This window comes from Onychomys torridus, chromosome 11, assembly GCF_903995425.1.
Source record: "Onychomys torridus chromosome 11, mOncTor1.1, whole genome shotgun sequence".
NCBI classification, from domain to species: Eukaryota; Metazoa; Chordata; class Mammalia; order Rodentia; family Cricetidae; genus Onychomys; species Onychomys torridus.
In genome coordinates this window covers 7,932,013-7,956,491 of record NC_050453.1, presented here as the reverse complement: position 1 = coordinate 7,956,491, position 24,479 = coordinate 7,932,013, and the positions used below count along the sequence as shown (strand labels likewise).

Here is a 24,479-nt window from a genome sequence, read left to right as displayed (position 1 = left end):
CCAGAGGGCCACTTCTTGTCCAAATAAACAAGTAAATGACTTTAGAAACAAACCCAATGTATTCAACATTTGTTTTGTTTGTCTCAAACATTGCCTGTCATTTGTACTATTTCTATAGCATTGATATTAATCTAAAATGTATGCATTTTTGTGAAGGCTACAGGAATTGTTGTTTGGTGGTAAATACTTATAGTGATATAAATTGCATCTGAAAAATATGTCATCATGGGTATAAGATTAGAAGTAATGAATGGAAGATATCAGTTGACTGCAAGTGGAGGTGTGGTTTACATATCATTTAGGGATATTTTTATGAATGATTCACTGATAAAAGCCTAGCCAATTTTGCCATTATAAATGAAGTGTATTCCAAAGCATGCAGTAAAGAATAGGTCAAGAATTGCTCAAGAAATGGGCTGTTTGTACAGACAATGCCTTTAAAAACACGGAATGAGAGAAATGTAGTTAGATTCTATCTGAAACTGGCGTGTCCTTAGCTTACTCCCCAGATAATGATGGGCAGAACTCTACACTTTGTGATCTGTTAAACCTAGGAGATCAAAGATGCCATGATATCACATTTGTGCTTGAAAGGCAATTTCTATTCACTTTTGTCAAAACCAAGGGGTCTTCAGTCCCTGGTGGATGTATGCTAAACAAGGGGAAAACAAAATCCCAGGAGCTTCCTTACGAGTTGGGGCCATGAACTTGATAGACATATGATTGTTTTCAAGTTGCAGATGACCTCCACACCATCACGTATTGAGAGCTGTCACTGAAACTGGCCAGTTAATACAGTCAGCCCAGCTCAGATTTCTTTTCGCTTTAGAGAAATGTACTGAACATGCCGTACCTTCCCCATACTGATAGGTCAAAGTACAGTATAATTTTAAGAGACAGTTTCTGCTTTAAGGCATCCATGCTACTTTTAGGGAGGTATAATGATTGTTAAGGCAATAGGTCAGGGGTACAGGGCCTAGGTCCCATTCCTAACACTGTAAACAAACAAAATTAAGACCTAAGTACAGTATGAGGAAGAACTGTACAAAATATGACCAACTCATACAGATCCCTGAAGGAGTGCTTGTACTCACCAGAGAGCCTCATTGACATTCAGGCTTCAACTTATTAGATGTGCCCTAATGAAGATGTCATTTTCCCATTTACAAACTGGCCTTAGTTTCATCTAACTCGTAAAATTATTGGGAGGGTCAAATGAGGGGACTGGCTTCCTTTAGTCTTTTGTTTGTTTCTTTTGTTGTGTTTGTACTGGAGAAGGACCCAGGGCATGACATATGCTAGGCTAGGCCACTGCTGTACCAGCAATCGGCCTCTCCAGCCCCCAGACAGATGCTTTGGAAATGCTCTTGTGTGTTCAGTAGGGGCTGCAGAGATTACAGGAAGGGAGGGCGGAAGACTTAACTCTTGGGCACTTGTGCTTTGAGGGAAGGTCCTGTGTTGTGATTGACTTTGTGCCCACAGTGTCTGGCACCATGCCTGACTGTTAACAGAGGCTCAGTAAATGTTTGTGAATGCCTGAGTGCCAGGCTCTGAGGTCCGTCCCCAACATATGTTAGCCTTTAAATCCTCACAAAAATCTTAAATGGCGGTGAGATTGCATCCCCTTCATAGATGAGAAAAACAGAAATATGGGTATTCTGAGCAACTGTTGAGCTCGTGTGGGTGGAGTGTTAGAGTCAGGACAGAAGTTAAACTGACTCCATTCATGGCATGGGGTGGCTTTCACACGTGAGTGCATCGTAACTGTTCCTAGAATGCAGTGTGTGGCCGACATGCAAAAAGAAGGCCTCACATAGTTCGCCATTTTCCCAGGCAGCTGCTGGGCCAGCCTTTGGACAAGGAGGGCAAAACATTTCCTCTGGCCTCTGTGAAGAGGCCAGTTGTGGTTTCTGCCCTCTGAAGCAAGATGCACAATATTGAAAAACGCTTTTCCATAGGCTTTTGTGTAGTCTCCTCACCAGGGTAAGCGAGAAGGGCAAGGTAGCATAGACCTCACAGATAATGGAGTGCTCCGTGATTTGGATTGTGTTTGCTATTGCCCACCCTATCACGGTCCCTGTCACTGCCACTTCTCTTCCTTTTACTTTTAATCACAGAAGGCCAAAGGGATGGATGGTTCAGTGGATGACATGAGTTTGATCCTTGGAACACAAATGATGGGAGGAGAGAATTGACCTCTGAACTCTACATCTACCTCCTTCCACCCCCCTCCCCTAATAAAAAATAAGACTGTAATAAGAACAGAACACCTTTCATTCTTGGAGATAGTCAAGTTTCTATGCTTCTCCTCTTCCATATTAAGACAGAGTTTGAGAATGTGGTTCCCGTACTGGAGGGTAGGACCCATATTCTTTATTACTTATCTGTTCTCGGTGCCCCGTTGTCTCTTAGGCTAGTGAGCTCACTTGGAGCTATGGTCTGCAGTCACTTTCAGTTTGTCTTGACAACACAGTTGTTTTGAAATCGCCCCCCACCCCAACTGTCACCGTCTAGATTTCGCTAGAAAGGACTAGATCCTGCATCATTTTCCTCTCAGTTAACCTCTCATGGGGGTCCCAGACAAAATGGGTAGAGGAAAAAACAGAGGGAAGCACACTTTAAGATTTTGGATCAAGGATCTGGGAAGGTAGCTCAGCCAGTAAAGTGCCTGCTGTGCCAGCATTAGGACCTGGGTTCCAATTCCCAGCACACTAGTGAAAGCCAGGGTAGTATCACTGGCTGCTAGGGAAGCAAAGAGGAGAATTCCTGGGGCTCCTGTGGCCAGTAGCCAATCAGTGAGCTCCAAGTTCAGTGGGAGACCTTGTCTCAAGAAATAAAGTAGAGAATGATTGAGGAAGACACAGGATGTCCATCTACATGTACATGTGTCCCATACATGAACATGCACACACCTATGTAAACACATACACTATAAAACATACATGAACACATACACACAAGTACAGACTGGATGAATTGGTGAAGCTCTGTTAGCCTATAGGACATGGTGCATGAGGGCAGCCAAGGCAGAAGCTGGGTTCAGGTTAAATGCAGGGAGTGCCTTGTACTGGCGCTAAGTCCAGCGGGTGCTAGCCTTTGGTTAGCTGGGTGCTGGACTGAGACACGGAGATGAGACCTGGCGGTGGGGAGACTCTTTCCACACTCCTCCCTGACCTGTGCTGGAGTCCGCTGGGGTGAATTGTGTGAAGTTGTCAAAGGTTGCTCTGCTCTCCAGCACTTGGCACGGGCTCCTCTGAAATGTGATACCATTGGTTTTCAGTAAAGGTTCCTTTCTGCAGGGCTGCAAACACAGCTCAGCGGCTACCCTGTCCACACAGCCCGGAGCAGACCAGGCAGCACCTTCCCAGCTGCCTTTTGAACCCGAGCCTCTCCCAGATCCCCTCCTCACACAGGAAGTTTCCTCCTCTGTTGTCAGATTTAGCACCAGGCTCCTGTCACCAGATCCGAGCAGGCTCCCTGCTGCACAGTAGAGAGGCTTGCTTAAGACATTTGTCCTTGAAACTGCACCAAACTCTTGGAAGAGCCCAGAACGTGTAAGTATGTATGATTTAGGCAGCAATGGGACAAGGCAAAGCTGCAATCAACCATTATACAATATCCGATTAGCTGTACAGGAGGGGTTTTTCCGATCTTCTGTTACATTCAGTTTCAATTCGTTCTGAGGCAACAGATCAATTGTAGCCTCTGATACAGTGACTTTGCAGTAGACCGGGTTGTAATATCTTAGCTTTAGCTATGTGCCCTTCTCATTTAGCACATAGATGTGACTCGTGGGCCAATTATTGTGGGCATTAAGCTCTACAACTCCTCAATTTTTATTGGAGCCGATGATTGTGGGTCTTGTCCATCTTGAGAAACAAGTTAGCTTTGGGGGAATGCTTTTAAAGAATTTACTACAAAAATTCATGGACAATGGAATGAGTTTGTAGGATGCTTTCTCTCCATGAACTGTACTAGTTTGCAGTTATAATTTACTCATAGCGTATTCCTCTGAGGTTCGGTTTTAATTGAATCCTACTCAGTGCTTGTCTGGTGTTTGACGGTCCTGTACGCATCTGTTTAATTTACTTTGCTTGGATTGCAGTCTGGTTAAACCTGTGTTTTGATTCCAAGGGCTACCCAGGTGAAAGAAGGACGCAGGGTTCTGGGGGAGGTGGTGGTGGATTTGTTTGTCAAGGGTGGTCGTATTACCTTTGAAAGCTTTTTAGGCCCCCAATCTGGCTGGCTGTCAGAGGGAGACCACAGACCAAACACCACCAGGGTCTGAGCTGAATCTCAGCCTGTCCACTTTTGGAACTCCAGTCTGCAAAAGCTGGTGGCCCCTTTCTATCAATTTTTAATCTGCAACAATACTTATGTTTATAAGATTAATTTCTCTCAGATTAGCCTGATTGATAGCTGGATTGTGGTTACTTAAGAGCCTGCTCCCTGGAACCCACAGCCCAGATGCATTCCATTTAACTAGTGAATGTAAAAACGGGTAACCATGGAGTCAGCCACCACTAACTGGCTGTGCAGTGGCTTGTTGTAAACAATACAAATGAGCCAGGAGAGCAGGAGCAACCAGACATGAAATGATTTTAACAGAAATTACGGTAAAAGGTCATGTGATTTGGTATCCGCTTCTGTTCAGTTTTAAAGGGAAAGTCTGTCTTTTTTCTCCCTCCTCCCTAGTTGCCTAGTTCTAACCCACTAGAGTAGGGATCTCCTTGAACTTGACAGGCCCCACTCCGGCTTCCAAGGAGAAAGGTGGCCTGTGCGTTGTAGGCAAAGTGTGGGGACTTGTGGATTTTCAGTGGTGAGTATTTTAATTTTAGAAATGAAGCAAACAAAACCAGGGCTGAGTATTTAGGTTTTCTTTATGGAAGGTCATGCTACTGCACATCGCATGTCCCCTGACCAGCTGAAACAGGATCGATCACAGGTCCCTCCGTTCTTTCCCTCTTAAGTGGCACATCTGTCTTCTTGCTTCTTCCTTGTTCTCTGGATTAATCTGTAACCTCAGTCTTTCTGAAATTACTGGCTCTCAAATCAACTTTTGCAGGATAGTAATGAGCACATGGAGGCTTGTGGGGAGGGGAGTGCTGGGTCCAAAGCTAGGTTTTCGTTTTGTTTGTTTTTTAATGCCTCTAGAGCTTTTCTGAATTCAAAGGGCCAGGTCTCATAATGACATTTGCATTTCTCTGGAAGGGATGGTGAAGCATATGTGCAAATGATGGTCTTCAGAAAATTGATTTCAACAAAAAACAAACAAACAAAACCCCTGAACAACCCGTACCCGTGTTAGGTACTAATTCATGCTTAGCTTGGTGAACTGTGTCTGGCTGTACTTGTAATTAGAGACAAGCAGAGAAACTCTGGCCCACCACTTTGTGGGGCAGAGAGTATCTCAGAAGCACAGCTATGCCCTTGTTGGGGTTGGGAGGTGGACCTTGTCACACACAGTGTAGAGGAATGAGGATGCTCTCAGTCTCAAACTTGCATGGACACTTGAAGCTAAGGACTCAGCTAGGCATGTCTGTCTTAAAGTGATAGAGCTGAACGGTGGGGTGGCTCTGCTTCCATCCCCACCGCCGGGTGGCATGTGACCACGTAGCCTGGGAACAAGAGACAGCGACAGTGCTGTGCTTGTATTTTGCCTTCGTTTGATGTACAGACTCTTCTGACTAGCTACATAATTGGACAGCCTTTGAGGTCATGCTGAGCGGTGTAGACTTCAGGTGAGCATTTCCCGATTAGCATCATTGAGGTTGGACCCACCAGCCCCTGGAAGATGTGAGCCGGGGGAGCTCAAGGTGAGCCAAAAGTATCAGCCTCTCCATCTGCTCTCAAGATTTTTTGTATCGAACTGCTTAGACCTGGAAGAGCTACCTGCTAACACGGTACTTCTATTGATGAGTGGTGGTTGTTTTTTACATCAGTGTTTTAAATATGCTGGAGTGCCTCAGTGATGCCTAGGCTGACAAGTTCTTTGGAATGTCCTGGGTCAGGATGTGGGGTTAGGTTCTGCTTGGTACTTTCAAACCAGCTGTGCTTAAAGGTGATGGAAGTCAGGCAACTCAGGTGTGTCAAGGGGGGAGGGTTTTCAGGTACATGTTGAGAATATCATATCAGAGAGAGGTTTGGGGTAATTATAATAAAAACGCCGTTCCTAATGTTTCCTCACCTTGATCGCCTAAGCTGAAGGACGCAACTAAAAGTGTCATCCCCGGGGACGTGGAAGGAGGCAGAGTCTAGGGAGATGTGTGTTGGAGTCTTTGCTTCAGGCTGAACAGTCTTAAGACTTTTTTGTAAGCAGGCTTCATCTCTTCTTTGACCTTTGTATCCTCATTAATAGACAGAGGGCATCAATGCATGCCAGTGATGGTTGAGAGGGTGAGAAGAGATCCTGTGTAGAAAATATTCAGCACCCTATCTGGCACAGTATGTGCTCAATAAACTCTTGCTAGTTTCATTGTTTATTTTGGTTGAAAAATGCATAGTTAAGTACAGTCCTGCTGTGGGCTAGCCAGGGAAGGACAGCGTTTATGTTTCAATGTGCCCTGTAGTCATGTGTCCTCACTTGGGAGACTGCAAGTCAGTATACTGCATCATGTAATATTTTGCACAACATTTTATTCAAAGCCTGAGATGATATCTTACATGCTTTTCATTTTCATGCAAAATTATTTAGGAAGATTAATTGAGTTTTAAAATTTTCTTATTGCAGATTAGGACTTTTGATACTGTGTGTGTTGAGACTCTGTAGAGAATACCATTTTGAGAGTTGAGGGGAAAAGGACATTTAAACCAGAGACATTCAATTACATATATGACACTCTTCCTAGATAGAGTGAAGGTACATGTACACAATAAATAAATAAAACAAAATTTAGGAACAGGTGATTACTCTAATCTTATGAGTTTAAACCTCAGTGCTCCTTAGTTGGACACCAACGTTGTTATTTGTATTAAAAACCAGTAGCAGCAGGTCTGTGAGCAGAGGGTTTACACCATCAAGGAGACATTTCTTGAAATGCTATTTCTCTCTTTTGACCTTTGTCCTTGTGGCATAAAGGTCATATTCCTTCAGTCTTCTCGCCCCTTCCAGGTTTTTTCTTCCATTTCTAGCCTCCCCCTTCTCTTGTCTTCATCCTGTGTTCTCTCTGCTATATTGCATTGCCTTTTTCTGTATGAATCACAGAGCTTGGGAAAAGAGAGACAGGAGTCCAGCAGCCTTTTGATGCCAGCTCTGGTTTTATAAATGGGAACTTTTAGAGGAGTCAGAAAAAAAAAATCTGTTTTTCTTTTCTCCTACTATTGAACTAGAGAGTCACATCTGAAGTGACCTGCAGACCCCAGGGAAGCCTTGCTCAGGAACTATTTGTTGATTCATTGATTAAACACCATGGAGAGAGGGGGCATCAAGCATGGAGATCCCTTCAGTAGTGAAGGCTTTGAAACTCCACACTGTAGTGTGCAGTGGGACGGCTTCCGTGTGACCTTCCAACAACTAATCTCCTTTAAGAACTGAATCAAAGCAGCTAAGGGATTTTGTCAGATGGATTTTGTCTCCAGTTGGGGTTTTGGCAGTTTCGTGTAGAAAGCAATACATTCTCCATGAAAATATGAATTTCTCTTTTTCTCCCCCAAGAAAGGAATGAAAACAGATTGCCAGCAGAGATCTCTAGAGAGGAGCTCTTGTTTACCCATGGCACTATTCAGGCAGGGACAGCTGTGAGGTGGATGTCTTTCTCACACTGCCCCAGCCAGCCTTTTCCTTAACTACTCTTGCCTGATGAGCTGGCCACCAAGTGAAACTACTACCATGAACCCTCTCTAGGATCTTTTCTGGTTAGAATGGAGGACAATAGCAAGCCATTTTCTAGACATCACAAAACCTACAAGGCAGGAGCTGGAAGTGGTTCATTTGCTTCAACATACAGGCTGTTCAAGGTCATAAAACTTGTGAGTGTGAAGTCAGAAGTTCAGAGGTCTCCTTCCTGTTGGCACATTTCTGAGAGCCCTGCCTTATAATGGAACAGATCACAAACAGAGAGAGCTTATACATGGAATTAAAAACCACCCAATCTAGAAAATAGTGAGCCATCTCAAAGTGTGTACAGGAAGAAATGACAGAAATCTAGGTCAGATTGTAAAGCTGTACTCTAAACACCCTCGTGACCTTGAGAAAGACAGTTGACCAATTGGGGCTGTGGCCTCCTTTGCTGAGAGTACTGAGCTAAAAGTATCTGTAATGTAAATGTAGTAGGTTTGTTGTGAGGATTAAACTAAATTACCTATGGTAAACACTTAGCTTAATCCTTTACAGGCTGTGAAAGGTAGCAGCAAACTTTGTCAGTTTTCCCTTTTTAGAGATTGATGGTGGAGTTGCCTGTGTGTGGTGGAAATATAAACAAAAGATTGGAAGTGTGTATCTAGATTGGGGAAGGGTCAATAGTCTTCAACATTTCCTTGTATTGTAGCACATATAGAAAACATAAGCGAAGAATTGCTGGTTGTTTGGCACAGAGTCATCCATGGTGGCAATGATGAAAAAAATGTTGATATTGATGGGTGATGCCCTGGGCTGTAAGATCTTAAAACCTTAGCTTGGATGTACTGGTTTCTTCCTTACACAAGGGAAGAAATTAGAATGTTGGTGAATAAGAGTAGCTGGAGTCATTTAAATAGGAAGGCTGTAAGAAGTAGACTCCAGTACTCTATTGTTGTTAATTGGTCTTGAAGGTGCCATCTGACATGATCTTCATGACCTTAGAGGATGCTTTCCAACATAGCTCTGGAACTGGACTCCGTGTTAAGATTCTGGGCTGAGGTAGATGATCAACGGAGCCACTCTGTTTCTTTTCTTATCCTGGATTGGAATCATCAAGCCAGCTACTTCGTAGGACCGTGGTGAGGACTAAGTGAATGGGTGTAACGTCTAAGAAAAGTGTCTGCCTCACATTAAATGCTCAGAAAATATTAGTAACAATGAGATGGCTCTTTTTTTAAAAAAAATTTTTAATGTTGCTGTTTTTGTTTGTTTAAACACTGCTGGAACAGTGTCTTACCTTGTGATTCTCCTCCCAATTTCCCATCCTTCAGATTATCCTCAATGTTACAAATGTAGAAGTTGACTTTTAGTTTGAATGTAAATAATGGCTCTTCTTTATTGTGCCATTTAAATAGACATCGTACCATGTGAAATATGTGGTATCTAATTGATCCAATTCTCTCATTATTCTAATGTGACAGATATTTTCAGCCCCATCCTTCAAATGAGAACAGGAAGCGTTGAAGATATCTACAGCTAATGAATGGCAGGGCTGGGTTAGGAGTTTATTGTCTTCCCAGGGTGTGTAGGCATCCTGCCTCTCTCAAATGGAAACAGTTTCTAGGACTTCGTTTTTCTTCAGAAAAAGTAGAAAAGTTGATTTTCTAGAATGAAAATTGAGAAGTAAGAGGAAGATGCAGGGAAGAATAAAGAAAGGAGAGGGAGGGAGGGAGGGAGGGAGGGAGGGAGGGAGGGAGGAGGACGAGGAGGAGGAGGGGAGCGAGAGCGAGACAGAAACTTAGTTCATATTGAGGCAGTTTAGGCAACCTTTCAGTAGGGGAAGGTAGACAGTCTAGGGTCATTCTCATTTTAACCCATTTTTCACATTATTGAGTCAAAACCTGAGTGAGTATAAAACGACAGTTTGAGACTTGCATCTTGACAATTTAACTTTTAGGTCTGGAACAATCTTCTATATTATGTTGTAAGAGTTTCATACAAAAGTAATGGTAGACATAAAAGAGGAAAAAGAGCTGGTACATCAGCACGAAGCAAAAAAAAAAAAAAAAAGGAACCATTTCCACACTCCTTCACATACTAACCTTGCAGGGGAAGGGAGGAGAGCCGAAAGTCTTGTTACACTCTTGAAGCTTGGGCACAGGTCATATTAATATCCATAGAGAAAGCTATGCATTCAGTGTGGTCTGATCTTTTCACTTAAACATACCCCTCCCCTTTAAGTTAATTTTAAAAGATCTTCTGAGCTAAACAAGCCACATTTCCTTCTCAGTATTGCACATAAGGAAACCAAGCCGCTCGCTCGGCTTCGTATGCAGGCAGGAAAGCTGTCCTCTAGATTCTGACACACCAGAGAAAGCCTCCTCTCTCTTCTCAGTGGTGTAATTGTGATGACATTGATTTGTAAAAACTGGAGGACACATGATAGAGGAGATTCCCACATACCTAGGTCTTCACTGATGGTCTTGTTGAAGTAGCTCTCGTATGCTCATAGCCAAGTGTGCTGCCACTACGAGCCGGCAAGGCCGTCGCCATGTCATGTCTTTGAGGAGTAATGGAGAGCTGTGGTTCTTCCTGTCTTTTAGAACAAAGACTGGGTGCTGCTGAACAGAGTACTGTGCCATCTTGTGCCTTTGCTTCCTGGGGTCTACCGGGTGCTATGGCATTCTCCCCAGATGGCCACCCGTGGCTCTTGTGATGTGGGACTGGCACTCTGTCTGTGGAGCAGATGGGGTTTCCTTGCAAGTGGTCCTTCCTGCTCTGCATGCTCGTTTGGAAGATGTAGGCTGCCCTAAGTTCAGGGGGCCAAACACAATAACATGCCAAGCTTCTGTTAGTGATTTGTCAGAAATGGAATTCGATCCAAGGTAGACTGCAAAGAGGGGCCTGGGAAATCCTCATCATTCCCAAGGTCACTATCAAGGTCAGACTACTTAAGATAGTTTGAATGTTATAGAATTGAGGCCACAGTTGGAGGCTCACAGCCCTTCTTGGAGAAAATTGAGGGATTCCCCAGTCCCAGTTTTCAGTGTTTTTGGCATGTTGGAAAGGAACTGAACAAACAGAGAAGCCATAACTGTTTGCCTTTCCCTTTACAAGGTCACAGAACCATATGACTGTTCTTGTGTAAAGCAGTCTGAGTGTATGATTGTTGATTCAGTAATTGCCTTCTTATGGCTTCAAGTAAAACAATATGCAAAATGACTCTCTGTTGTTCTAAATATAAATATTTCTTCTAATAATACATGGTATTTGTGTGGTGAATGTTTTGAAGTCACAAATTATCATTTTCCTTTTACAGCTGAGTTGTTAGCATTGCATGATGAAGCCGCTTGTTCAGAAAAGTTTGTTAAAAAATAACAATACAGGAAACTGGTTCTTCTAAGTATCAAGATCCAGGTAGATCCTATCTTAAAGGATCTTCAATCTGGAAGAGGCTTAATAAAAATGTAGGACTGGTGATTGAGTATGGAGTAGACTGAGAAGGGGGGAAGGCCCCAGAGAAATGTGGGAAGAAAACACTCCAAGGTCATGTATCCTGAATGTGGTAGCCAAGACTGTAAGGTGGTACCAATTCACACTTTATTCTCCATTGAATAGCAAAGTCAAGGGATAGAGAGATGGACCAGTGGTTCAGAGCACTAGCTGCTTGAGCTGGAGTTCTGTTCCAAGTATCCACATCAGGGGATCACAATTGACTACAGTTCCATGAAATCTGACACCTTTGTACCTCCTCAGGCACCCATACTCAGGTGTACAAACCTACCTATGCACATACATATATACACAAAACTGAGAATAAAATAAATAATAAAAAGAAAGAAAAGCCAGTGTGGGGTGGGAGGAGAGGAGGGCACGAGAAGGAGGCAGGGAAGGGTCAGTGTCCTGGGAGGAATTTCCCGTGATGCCAATCTCCTCTTCTGTCTGTTCCCTATATGGTTCTGTTTCTATCATTTCCCAGTATCTCTGAGGTCATATAGTAGAGCAGAGACATAATCTATTCTCACATGGACTCAGGCCACTCAAAGCAAGAGTGAAATGACTTTGTGCTTATCAGTTTAAGTCCTGTGTTATCTAGTTCTGGGCCCACCTGCTTTCCCACACTATAGAGCGGCCCTGTCCTTAAATCATCTTAAAGAGAACGACCACGGAAGTTCTGTGCAACATTCCTAATTCAATACCTTTAATTTAAAAAATAATTCACTGGATCCATACTCAGTTGAAATATGGGTGTCTGTTTATTATTTATATATTTATATATATATATATGGCTACATTAGTCATGTGGCTATCAGAAGGCGAAATGAATGTGTGCTTTCTCTCCTGTGAGCTTCGATGACTATCAGGTAAATAAAATCCTGATACAGCTGTGTATATTTTAGGATGGATTTCTTGACCCAGCTTAATGCTAAGACCATGACAAAGAAATTATGTCTTTTGATAATGGCTCTGAAATCTTCAAGTTGATCTACCATAGTCAGCATTTGACTACAGATTCCCGGTAGAAAGCCCACTCCAGCTATCGGAATGCTTCAAAAGGTCTGTGTGTTACTGGCAGATGGAGCAAACTGGTGTCACGTGAATGTCAACTCGTTACCTTTGAGCCATCATTAACCAGTAGCAGCTACCACAAAATATTTTAACATCTTTAGAATGTCAAACTGTGATTTAGAGTGTACAAGGCAAAAATATTCGATTAAAGGATACATGCTGACGGACAAAGTCAGTGTTTGGTAACGGCAGGGTTGCTTTTATGCTATGGGTTTGCTGTGTATTTCTCTTCACCAGATAGCTAAATAATCTAATTTTAGGAAAGTTTCACTTTAATACTCCTAAAAATTGGAGGAGAATATTGTGTACACCTATTTGGTTGGTTACATGGATACAGTACATGGCGAAGATAACAGATAACAGATCAATTCTTATGTATCTCAGAGTTCCAAGCCTTTGAGGCTGTATTATGGAAACTTTGTAATTATTGTGGGTAATCTTGCAGAAAATTAAATGTTGAGTTTGCATATATGGAGAAGTTTGGACTATTTTGCTCACCATAGCTTGTTAGAGCTAAACATCTCATTGACCCTGCCAGGCTGCGGGTTTCACTTACTGCTGGTAAAATGCTATTTGTTGTGTAAGTCAAATTTGTTGTAGGGTGACCGACTTATGCCTGAGGCATGATCTAGAGACCTTTCTTGCTTGTTCCACAATGAATTTTGACCAGTAGTTCTGAGCTTGTGATAATTTTCCCTTAAGTGACATTTGACAATATCTTGACAATTTGGATTATTATGGTTGGATAGAAGGTTTTGTTGGTATCTAGTGAGTGGAGCCCCAGGGATGCTAAAAACATCGTGTAATGAATAGGCAGGGCCCCCAATAACAGGCACACTGATGAGTTATCAGTTCTCAACTATTGACAGTGTCAAGACCAAGAGGACCCAATTTAGACACACGCAGAATACAAAAGCCAAGAGGAAGCGGGTAGCTAGAAGAACTGTTGATTTGTAAGATGGTTGGCACTGTAATTATGACTTCTCCCCATAGGCCATAGAAGAGACATGGAAACTTCTATAGACTGCAAACAAGCCACACACTTGCTCTGAAAATGTTGAAATCACAGTATGTGTCTCATGGCTAACAGAGCCACCTACTGCCACAGTCACAATTTATATGGCTTCAGATTCTAGAGAACTCACTGAATGTAACAGACACTTTCAAAGTCTCTGCATTTGTGTCAATTCATCTCAGCCTCAGAGCGACTTCACAGTGGAGGTACAGTGGCTGTACCCTCCAATCCTGGAGCCTGCGGGACAATAATGAGCTCCTGGCAGGAAGCATAAGGAACAGAGCAGTGAAGGCAGAGTATCCAGAAACAGGGAGGGTTTGTGTTCCTAAATGCTCGTGGTTGCTCAAGCTTTTATTCTATGGGGCTATTATTGTAGGACATAAGGATTCCTGTCATAAAAGCAGGCTTATGTTTGGGTCTAGAAAGAGGATGGAGAAAACTTGTGTAACACAGCATGGTCCAGTTCTGCAAGACCCCTATGCCTGTCTGTCTTTTCTTCTCCTATGACCGTGATTGACTGCACTAGTTTTTAGACAGTATGTAAATGACACAGGGCAAGTATTCTCTGCAGCCCAGCCTTGTAAACATGAGGTGTCCCTTCCTACCTGTGACAGTCCCCTTTGAGCTGGCTATGCTCTGAATCTCATTCTGAGCTTGCAGAAAGGAGATGGAGGTTTCTTCTTAAAATATCACCATAGGGGTGAGTTCAAGCCCACTTAAGTTTGAAATAAAAATAAAATAAAATTTCTGTAAGCAGGCCTCCTGGGATTTTCTTCGAGAATACATTTAACAATGGGATTTCCTCCTGGAAATGCCACACGAGAAGTCATATTCCCAGTGGGGATTTTGGCTGGAAGCTTCTAGAAGCTGAGATCTGCTGCTTTCACACCAACCAGAGGCCTGGGAGTATAGAGAATTAGGTTTGTCATGGCTAGATATTTTACCTTTGCCAAACTGGTCTTTTTGTATTAAACCTAAGCTGCCATCAACAGGACAACATCGCAAATCACTAGAAATATATCAGCATTCTGAGTAGTGGAATTTATGGGGCGCTAATGGATACCCTGGATGATTTATCTTTCTAGTAGCTGTTCAGGGACTTCCAACTTTTGCTTCATATAAAAGGACTTCTGCTTGAAGATCAGTGAGTTGAGTTCCCATTCCCAGTACCTGGGATGGGGAGATGGAGTTCCCATACCTGTTTTCATGGCAGGATGAAGGGCTGTGGAGATGGCTCAGCTGGTAAAGTGTTGGCCTCTTAAGCACAAGGACCTGAGTCCAATCGCCAGGGCCTACGTAGAAAAGCCCAGCATAGTAGCCTGCACTTGTAATCTCAGCCCCAGGGAGGTGAGACAGGATTCCCAAGGATCGGCTAGCCCACCTAGCTGGCCATGAACTCCATAAGAGAGATCATCTTTCAAAAACCAAGAGGATGATTCCTGAGAAATGACACCCAAGGATGATTTCTGGTGAACATAGACATGTGTATATCAATCCTGCGCTCTCTCTCTCTCTCTGACTCTGTCTCTGTCTGTCTGTCTGTCTGTCTGCCTCTCTCTCTCTCTCTCTCTCTCTCTCTCTCTCTCTCTCTCTCTCTGTGTGTGTGTGTGTGTGTGTGTGTGTGTGTGTGTGTGTGCACAAGCATGTACAGTAACAGTATCAATGCTATGAGGCTTGCTGGAGTTTATGTGCTGAGCCTGGCATAAATGAGGTAGGCCCGAGAACTGGATAGAAAAGTTGAGATCCAGTGGTTAAATGGATACCCATCATTTGTTTATTCCCTAAAGGGTTCTCTATTAGAAAAGGCTAACCCCCTTGGATGAAGTGACTTGACATTGCTCAACCTCAGTTTCTACAGCTATCTTTAATAAATGTTTTGAAGACTGAATGATATAAAATACACAAAGAAGAGGTAAGGTATAGTGGTTGCTTGTGGGATCACATGCACTTACTCCCGGAGTTCTGAGAAACTTGATTTATGCTTTCAATTTCCATAAAACACTGTCTGCGGACTACAAACTCGGGGTTTCTCTGGCATTTGTTAAAATGCAGGGCATATGGGGGGAGAGCTCAGCAGGCAAAGCACTTGCTGAACAAGCATAAAGGCCCGAGTTTGGCTCCCCAAGTGTGGCAGTGCACATCTGTGACCTCAGTCTGGGGACAGGCTGAGAAAAGTAGAAACCAGTAGATTGCTGGCTCGTCATTCCAGCTCCAAGGCCAAGCTCTAGGCCCAGTGAGAGACCCCACTCAAAAAATAGAAGAAGATGCCCAGTTATGACCTCTGCCCTTCATATGCATGGTCACGTGTACATGAACCCTTGCACACATATGCATACACAACACAAAAGGGAAGTGTGCAGAAAAAAGCAAAGACTGGGTCAGGACCAGTAACTCATTGCTTTGGGAAGAGCCCCAATAGTTTGAGCTTTTATGCACTCCTAAGTTTGAGGACTGTAGCAAGCATTCTTGTTGGACTATTCTTGGACCACCAGCCACAAATAATGACCTGGAGACTGATTAATTATGAAATATGGGCCTATACCTTAGGCTTGTTCCTAACTAGCCCTTATAACTTAACCCATTTATTTTATTCTATAGTCTGTCGAGTGGCTTGTTACCTCATCTCTCCATACTGCCTATGCTGCTTCCTCCATGTCTGACAACTCCATCCTTTTTCTTCCCAGAGTCCCTTCTTCCCCAGAAGTCCAGCTTAACCTCTTTGTAGCTATTGGCTCTTCAGCTTTTTGTTACACCAATCGCAGCAATACATTTTCACACAGTGTACAAATATTCCGCAACAGAGGACCCACTTTCATATCCCGTGGTGCTCTTTTTCTGCAGCAGTGGATCTGAATCTAGAGACTCTTTTCTCCCCTTCTGGAAGGTTCATCTGACCCCTCTTGAGTCTGAATCTAAGCCTGTTAACTTGCTATCTCTGTTTCTAAGCAGTGTTTTTTTATGGTGGGCCCCACATGGTTGGGCAACTTAAATGATGTGATAATGAGGATGGACTAAAGGTCACAGGATTGTGAACATGTGTGAGGAGATTGTAGGCTTAGCCTACCAGGTGAGGGAAAGGCTAGTACACCAGCTGTAGGCACACTTCAAAGCATGTAGCTGGTTTGCGGCGCTAACTTAATTATCTGTGCTATTGATATCTTTGAAGAACATATCTATACTGTGGATACGGTTACTTCTCAGTGGGAGATAGCAGAAGGTGCTTGCTCCCTTGCCAACTTCCTAAAATGCTTTTCGGAGTCATCTGGGTTGCATAGACCTCTCTTGGATTAAATATAAAAATAACCCCGTACAGCATATCCACCCTCTTTTCCCTGGCTGCTGAAACAGCAATCTCCTATGCTTTTTCTAGAACCCATTAAAGAGGGAAGAGGAGAGGAGGGGGTAACAGTATCCAAAAACCCCAAAGCCCCAGACCAGATATTCTTTCTCCTGGGATGGATCCACAGATGGAACTCAGCAGAGGGAGAGAGGATGGTAGCAGCTTTGGTGCCTACCTCCGCTCCCTTTCGATTACAGGTTGATGAAGTGGCATGACCTTTATCCTTATTTTTATTGTTCTTCCTTTTCTTTCTGGCTGTGTTAGATTTATTGACATCTCCACCAGAAACCTGCAAGGGAAAGAAATACAACTCAAACCAGGTGATGTTTTCATTTCTAAGCCATAAAAGTGTTTGATGTTAAGAAACACTTGAAGCTGTAGACCGAAGGGAGGGATTTGTCTTCACCCAGTTTCCACTGCTCTGAACCAGCCCCATCCTGTTCACAGGGCTGGTCACAGAAGTTGTCCAGAAAGAAGGACCTCGCTCCTGATGCTGGCCTTCGCTCAGCCCCCAGAAGTGAGAACACTGAGTGCTGCTCTACTGTGTTATTGCACTCTTGTAAGGAGTATTTTGGGTCTTGGTACACCTCTGTGACCTCTTAAGGCATGATGTTGGAACATCTGATCCTTTTGATTACTTTTGTGTATATACCTGTGTACACATGTGTCACGTGGGTATACCTATTACACGTGTGTATGTACCTGTGTACAGCTGTGTGTGTACCTGTATACATGTGTGTATGTACCCATATACACATGGGTACATGTGTGTACCCGTGTACCCGTGTGTATATGAGTGTGTTTGTGTGTGTGTCTGTGTCAGTATACTTGTATACATGTTTGTGTGTACTTGTGTACACTTTAGTGTGTCTGTGTACATGTGTGTATGCACCCATGTACACATGTATGCATGTGTGTACTTGTGTACACTTAAGTATGTCCTTATACATGTGTGTGTACTCATGTACTCATGTTTACATGTGTGTGTATCTGTATACACATTGTGTATAGTGTGTTTGTGTGTGTGTACAGATGTGACAACCTTAGTAGCCTTCATCAGGTGCCATCTTTCTTGGTTTTTGAGACAGAGTCTCTCACTGGCCTGGAACTTGCCAGGTGGGCTAGGCTAGCTGGCCAGTGAACCCCAAGGGATCGTCCGTCTCTGCCTCTGAGCATGCTCTGCCTGGCTTCCTGTAACGTAGGTTCTAGGGGATCAAATCAGGGCCTATGCTTTCGAGGCATGCACTGTTCCCACTGAGCCAGGCCCCAGCCCAGACTCGTCTCTCAGTAGGATGACATGAAGTGTAGCAGAATTGCCCAAGCCCCTCGGCGCACAGAAAGTGAATCCAGTGCCCTGTTCTTGGACACCCAAATGTGACTGCTGTTGGAAAGCTTGTCTGTTTAATAGGCAGAGCCTGGAGTTGGGGGGAGGAATTTTCAACTTTTCATCTTTCTCATTCTTGTAAAGCCTCTCACACAGTGAGCATGCCATAGCCTTTAAAATACGGTCATTTTCGTGATAAAAATTCTGTGAAGAACAGCCAGAGTGTCATGCAAAACTGGCTGCAGCATCTTGCATGACATTCTAAATATTAATACAAATATAGTTAATTCACACGCCAGGGTGTCTCCAGAATCCATTTTAAGTTTGTACTTCACTTCGGTTTGAGGTTTCTCCGTGACTGCCCATGATGAAAAATGTTTACTAAACAAAGTCATGCTGGGCCACACTCAATCTATACATTCCTTCCAACACACTCATTAATGAACATTTGGTTTTAAGTGAAAACACACATCAATTAAGGGTAGATGGCTGCTTCCATCCTTGCCTAGCAATGAGTTCGTGAGGGATGTTTTACCTGGTATCTCAACAAGTCCAGGCTATGGTTTCTTTGGGGGATGGGGAGAAGGCATCAAGAGTGACATATCTGTCATTTATACAATTTGTTTATTTCTTAGCTCATTAAAATTTCTAGATTCTAAAATCCCCTTGGTTGTTGACTACTTCAAGGAGGAGCTTGTTCTCCAGCTTATGCCCTGGGCTTAGCCTTGACCATGAATATGCTAGCCAGAGGAAGGGAAAGATGTCTGCTCCTGTCTTTTCCCAGGCTTTGTATTTTCTATTTCTGTCCAGTGAATTTAATAAAGAAACTATCTTGGAGTAATAATTCCTACAAGCCCTGGGCATTCCTTTGGGGGGAAGAGGACTGACCTTTTCCTGTTTTTAATAAAACCTCTGTGAATTTGGATTTGCCTTTGCTACAGTCTGATGTAACTGTCTTTTTATTCTGTATTTAAGGGTGGGGTGAGCCCTTTAGTCCCCTGGTTTGGAAGTAGGCAGTGGTCTTGTGAGAGACAACACTTGTGAGAGTCACATTCCTTCAGTTCTTATTTATGTAGATTTAGCTTCCCAGATATGCATTACCTCCTTTGTATGTGTGTGTGTGTGTGTGGGTGGGTGTCAGTTTGGTTATTTATTTGTGATTTAGGGTCCCACTTATTTCTCAGAGACCTGAAAGATGGCATTTTTATAAATCGAGGTGGAATTCTTTCTCGGTGATTGTCAAGCTAGTTTATCCTAACTGTGAACTGGCATTTTCAAAGCTCCATTTGCCTTTGTCTTAAACAGGAACATTTTTTTTACACATTTTTAAACTCTGGAAATCCCACCATTATCCCAGTGGATATTTGGAATGGGGCACTCAAGACCTTAGCAGAGGGAGAACACATACTTTTAAAATGATAGGATGCTTTTAAAGTCTTCTTTCCGGTCACTGGAAACATCGAGCACACTAGAGAAAAAGGACCACCCATGAAAGCTTGATGTATTGTGAGATAGGATAATGAGAAGAAAACCATCATTTCTAAGGGATTTCTCATCCACAATCACAAGCAGGTGCCTATAAAGTTCTTTTGATCTAAAATGGGGCCTCTACACTCAAAAACATTTATCAATTGTGTCTGTCTGCCCACCTCGGGTTCAGTATTGGTTTGATTTTATAGTTCAAAGTTCACCTTCACATTTTGGGTCCTAGCATGTTTCTCAAGAAATGGAACTATTTAGATGTCTGGAAAGCAAACATGTCTGGATACTCTAAATGTGTCAAACATGGTCCAGCCAATGGTTTTCCAAGAGATCCTAGTCAACAGTTAAGGTGGCCTTATCTGTGAACACAGAACTAGCCTGTGTCTCTGTATCTTGCCATCACCACAGTGCCATGGCTTGGCTAAACCTTATATCCATTTTCTTTAGCTCTGTCAGTTTAGTCATAAAATATGAGAAACTAGTAGTGGTACGGCCCTCGGGAGGAAAGGGGTGATAATAAAATCTCAGAGTGACTCTGTATTATCTTCCATGTTAAAGGTAACTTTACAAAGACATATTTTAAGATCTAGATTTCACATATGAGAGTAAAGATGGCATACTTTTCTTCCTATGTCTGACTTATGTTTCTTACCATCCATTCTCTTATAAAGGATAGAAATTTATTCTTTGTTATGGATGAACAATAATCCCTTACAAAAACACTCATACACACACACATATATATGCATGTATAAATATAAAATAAAAATATATAGAGAATAAAAATAATTATAAAATAGTTAGATAAATATACAGGGTGCTTTTTTTTTTAAAATCCATTTATCTGTTGCTAGATATCTAGACTGATTCCATAACTTGGTCATTATGTGTAGTGCAGCAATGGATGTTAAGCTTTTGAAAGGTGTTTATTGTCCACTATGCATTTGCAAACACCATAGCTTAGTCTTGTCCTTAAAAATCAAAACCAAGAGCCAAATATCTTGACATCCTTGTAGTTGAGGAGTTGTGGAGCAGGCAGGATCTCTGTTGGATACTAAATAAATAAACGCCTGGTACATTGTTCTGTGTGCCACTTGTAAACCCTTCTTTAAGCTCACTCAGGTGGTTGCAGTCTGTTGAGGAACCAGGACATGTAGAGTTTGCCTGTGACTGAACTAGACAGATTTCACATTTGCACTGATGTTCAGAGTGTTTTTCTGTCCCCTGCATTTTATGAAAATTGACAACGGGATCCAGAGATTTAGTTCTTAATCATTTTAGCAAAATTGTAGTTTTCACTAGAAAAGCCAAATGATTACTGAAATTCATCTTGTCCCCTTAGCCAAAAGGAACCTCTGCAAGTCAGTTCTTGAGTCTTTTCGTCAGCAGCTTAAGAGCCCGTGATAGCATCACTGCTGTCTGGGCAAGTAAGATGTTCTAGGCTTATCTCACACAATTCTTGTCCTAGAGCTAGAACGAACCAGTTCTTTAAGGGGCCCTGGTGTTTTCAGGTAAGAAATAATACCAGCAGACTCCAAGTTTGCACAATGGGATTGTTCACTGTTTCTTACCTTTTGGTAGATGTCAAGAGTGTGAGATAAGAATCATGCATGCATATTTATGGTTTGTATATATAATTCACTTTATTCCATACTTTCTGCATTTTTGAGCTCATGTCAATAGCTCAGTTGAAATTTACAACTCTAGTTATATTTAATTTCTTTTACATCACACATGTTTTCTTCATTCTTTATAAGTTTTGACTGTATAGGACATGGGGTAGTAGAATTAGATATTCCAATATTTCTTTGTTTAATTCAGACATTCCTGATTGAAATGATGTACCTACAATTCACCTGTGCCTGATATCACTCCCCCACTGCAGAGTTCTTGTAAATGTGTTAGGTTGCTAGGGTTGATACAAGACTGCATGGCTTATAACCAGGACAATTAACTGTCAGAGTTTTTACATATTTTATGCACAGTAGTTTTGGAAGAAGAACATTAATACTAGTTCCAATGTGGTTATTGAAATTTTTAAAGCTTTAAAAAAATATGTGTTTCTCCTTCCCTCATTTTAATAGTTTAGTTTAGTTATCCTGACATTGTCAGAGTAGATACTGTTAGAAACTCCCCTCTACTTCTTAGCCCTGTTTTGGTTTTAAATCTATAACTAAGTATATTTTTAACATCTGCCTCCAGCTGTGGTCTCTGCAGTCATTTTATTTTTTGAAGTATGATCCTTTGAAAGGACTCATAAGACCAGGTGTATGTTTTTGCCTGAATTTATTACTGTTTGAGCCCTTTCTTTCTGCAAGTTAGTTTAGTTGGTTATAAAATCTTTTTCTGGTATATTGAAGGGCTACTAGTACTACTATTTCTAGTGTGAAGTATGAGGGTCAAAACTCTGACAGTTAATTGTCCTGGTTATAAGTCATGCGGTCTTATACTGACCCTAGCAACCTAACACATTTACAAGAACTCTGCTGGGGGAGTGATATCAGGCACAGGTGAATTGTCGGTACATCATTTCAATCAGGAATGTCTGAAACTACAGTGCTTAGTGTTCTATTGCCTTGTCTTTCTTCTTTGGAAGCTCTTCCTGTCCAAATGCTTTAGTTTCTCTCTATCTTCATGATTCATCTCTTCCCTTCCAGTCTTCTGTTTCTTTTCATTTCCCTGAAATTTAAAAGCTTTTCTCCTTTTAAATTCTTGTGTTTAGTAAGGGAGTCTCTGTTGGTTTCTAGGTTAGTTGGGTATTTCTCAAAGTAGCTTTTGCTTTTATTTCTGATTCCCTTCTGTCCTCTTACTACACTTAAGAGCTTTTTGAATCTTACAGCAGTGTCCTTTATATTTTTAGTGATTTTGTAATATTTTCAAGCTGCTTTTGACATGGTTCCTCCCCCCCCCCCCATTTTGTGGGATTATTGGGAATGTGTGTCCTTCAAGGTTTTATTGCCACTAGGGATGTTGTCCGGCTCCTTCTTCTGGTTTATAATTATAACTTTATATGAGATGTGACCTTGATACTTTTCCATCCTTCATTTTTATGTAAATTAAGCTTCCTGATATTTTGGGATAAAATGTGGCTCAGAAAAACCATACTAACTTTTCAGCTCTCTCTCTGTTTCTGTTATGGCAAAAACAGTTGGCAGTTACTTTCTAGAGTTCCTTGGCTATTGTCTGTCCCCCTCTCTCTTGCCTTTCAACTCTCCTATCCCATGTGATTCAAGTTTGAGCCGAACCGAGCAAAGGAGTCTATTTCTAGTCGTTCCAGATGGAGAGGACAATGAGCTGAAAGGATTTTCCCTACACCAACTTGGTAACTCATGGAGTTATTGTGACTTACAGGGCAGCTGGTCCACAGAAGAGTCTTCCCCTTTCAGCAATTTTTAACTACTTCTATATCCATAACGGGGGGGAAAAGTGCCTTCTGCCTTCTGAGTCCTGACATGTCAGGAGGGGATGTTAGAAGGCCTCAGTCTTTTGAGGGACTCTTGAATGTGATCACAGCTGCTCTTACCAGGACAGCAGTGATGACACACAGCCTGACATGTGCACAGTCACTCAACATGGGGGCTCGCCAGGGAGTGCTGGTGTCTCAGCCACTCACTGGGGCCAAAGTTGCCAAACAGCCCTTACTGGCACTCCCCTTACCATATACCTACTTGGCTTTTGCTGTTAAGTGTCTTAACTCCCCTCTTTCTTACTGTGATTGCATCTGGTTGGCTTGCCTTAGGACTCCTTGCTTTCAGGTTCACAGGATCAGTGCCACTTCTTGCTAGGTTTCTAGCTGGTGTTTGCCTCGTTCGTTTGCATTTGGGAGTTCAAGAGAGCACCATGGCATCTCCTGGTGTCACCACTGACTTGAGATCTAGTTTTCTAGTTGCTTAATTTTTACAGTAGTGAAAAACAAACAAACAAACAACAAACAAAAACCACCTTGCTGTCAGTTTGGTCAGTGTCTCTCTAGAATCCCCAACCACAAGTCTCTTAAGCTGTGTCCATTCAGATGAGCGGCACACACCTGAGCAGCAGCAGCCCTAGAAAATGGGTGCAGCCTAGGCTCACAGAGAAATCTCTTGACTTGTGAACACAATCTCAATGGCACCATGTTCTAGACAACTAGTCAATGCAGAAAAAGAAATGCATCTAACACAGTTTGGATATAAATTCTGCTTCTTGCCTTTAATAAATCCAACTTTCTATTTATACTCGGGCTTCTTCCACAAATAAATGTGTGGCGACCTACAAAAATAACTGTATTCCAATAGATAAAGTGTAATTAACTATCTGGTTAAGCGTGTCTGTCACAGTGGACTAGTTAAGCATTTTGCTGTCCCTGAGTGCTCCTCAGTCATACCCCAGACTGCTGTGGGCAGGCAGCATTTGGTATTCTATGGGGCGTTCTGCTCTATGGTTATTCTGCGACACAAGGCCAATCTTGGCGACTTTTACCCCCATACCCAAAGGAAAAGGAGAGACAAGGGAGGGGCAGGGGGGAAAGGAGAGGGAAAGAACAAATAGATATAGAGCATCTCAAGAGAGAGTTTTCAGGACCAGTGATGTCATACCCCCTTTCCATGTATACTGTAGTCCAAGTTCAGTCATGCCCTTCTCTTGGCAACAAGGGAAGCTGGGAAGAAAGGTAGAGTACCTGAGTGCCCAGAGAGAAATAGAAATAGAGTTTGGTGAGCCAAGTGTCTCCTGTGGTGAGGAAGTGAGCCAAAAGAAGAAGGGAGACTTTCCTAGGGCACAGAGGGCATTGCAGCCAGAAATGAATTGCAGGAAGACTACATGGAAGAGCAGCTTCCTTGCTGTCAACCATTGAGAGTCAGCTGTCAATACAGAGGTTTATATAGGCAGCAGAGGCGGGCCAATGGTGGGATGCTGCTTTGTCTGTATGAAGCCTTGGATCTGATCCCCTCACGGCTGGCAGAAACCAGACAGAATGGTACATGCCTGCAATCCC

At 42.6% G+C, this 24,479-nt stretch overlaps 1 protein-coding gene across 4 annotated transcripts in view; it reads left to right on the top strand.

Annotated features, from left to right (window-relative positions):
• Positions 1-24,479, top strand: part of Esrrg (estrogen related receptor gamma) — a 582,336-nt gene that overhangs the window by 8,035 nt on the left and 549,822 nt on the right. The window contains exon 1 of one of the 4 annotated variants that reach the window (XM_036202305.1): positions 3,467-3,554. The exons of the other annotated variants lie outside the window; for them this stretch is intronic. The gene's annotated coding sequence lies outside the window, so the exon portion shown is untranslated. Of the gene's footprint in view, positions 1-3,466; positions 3,555-24,479 lie in introns of those variants that run through there. 4 annotated transcript variants of the gene reach the window in all.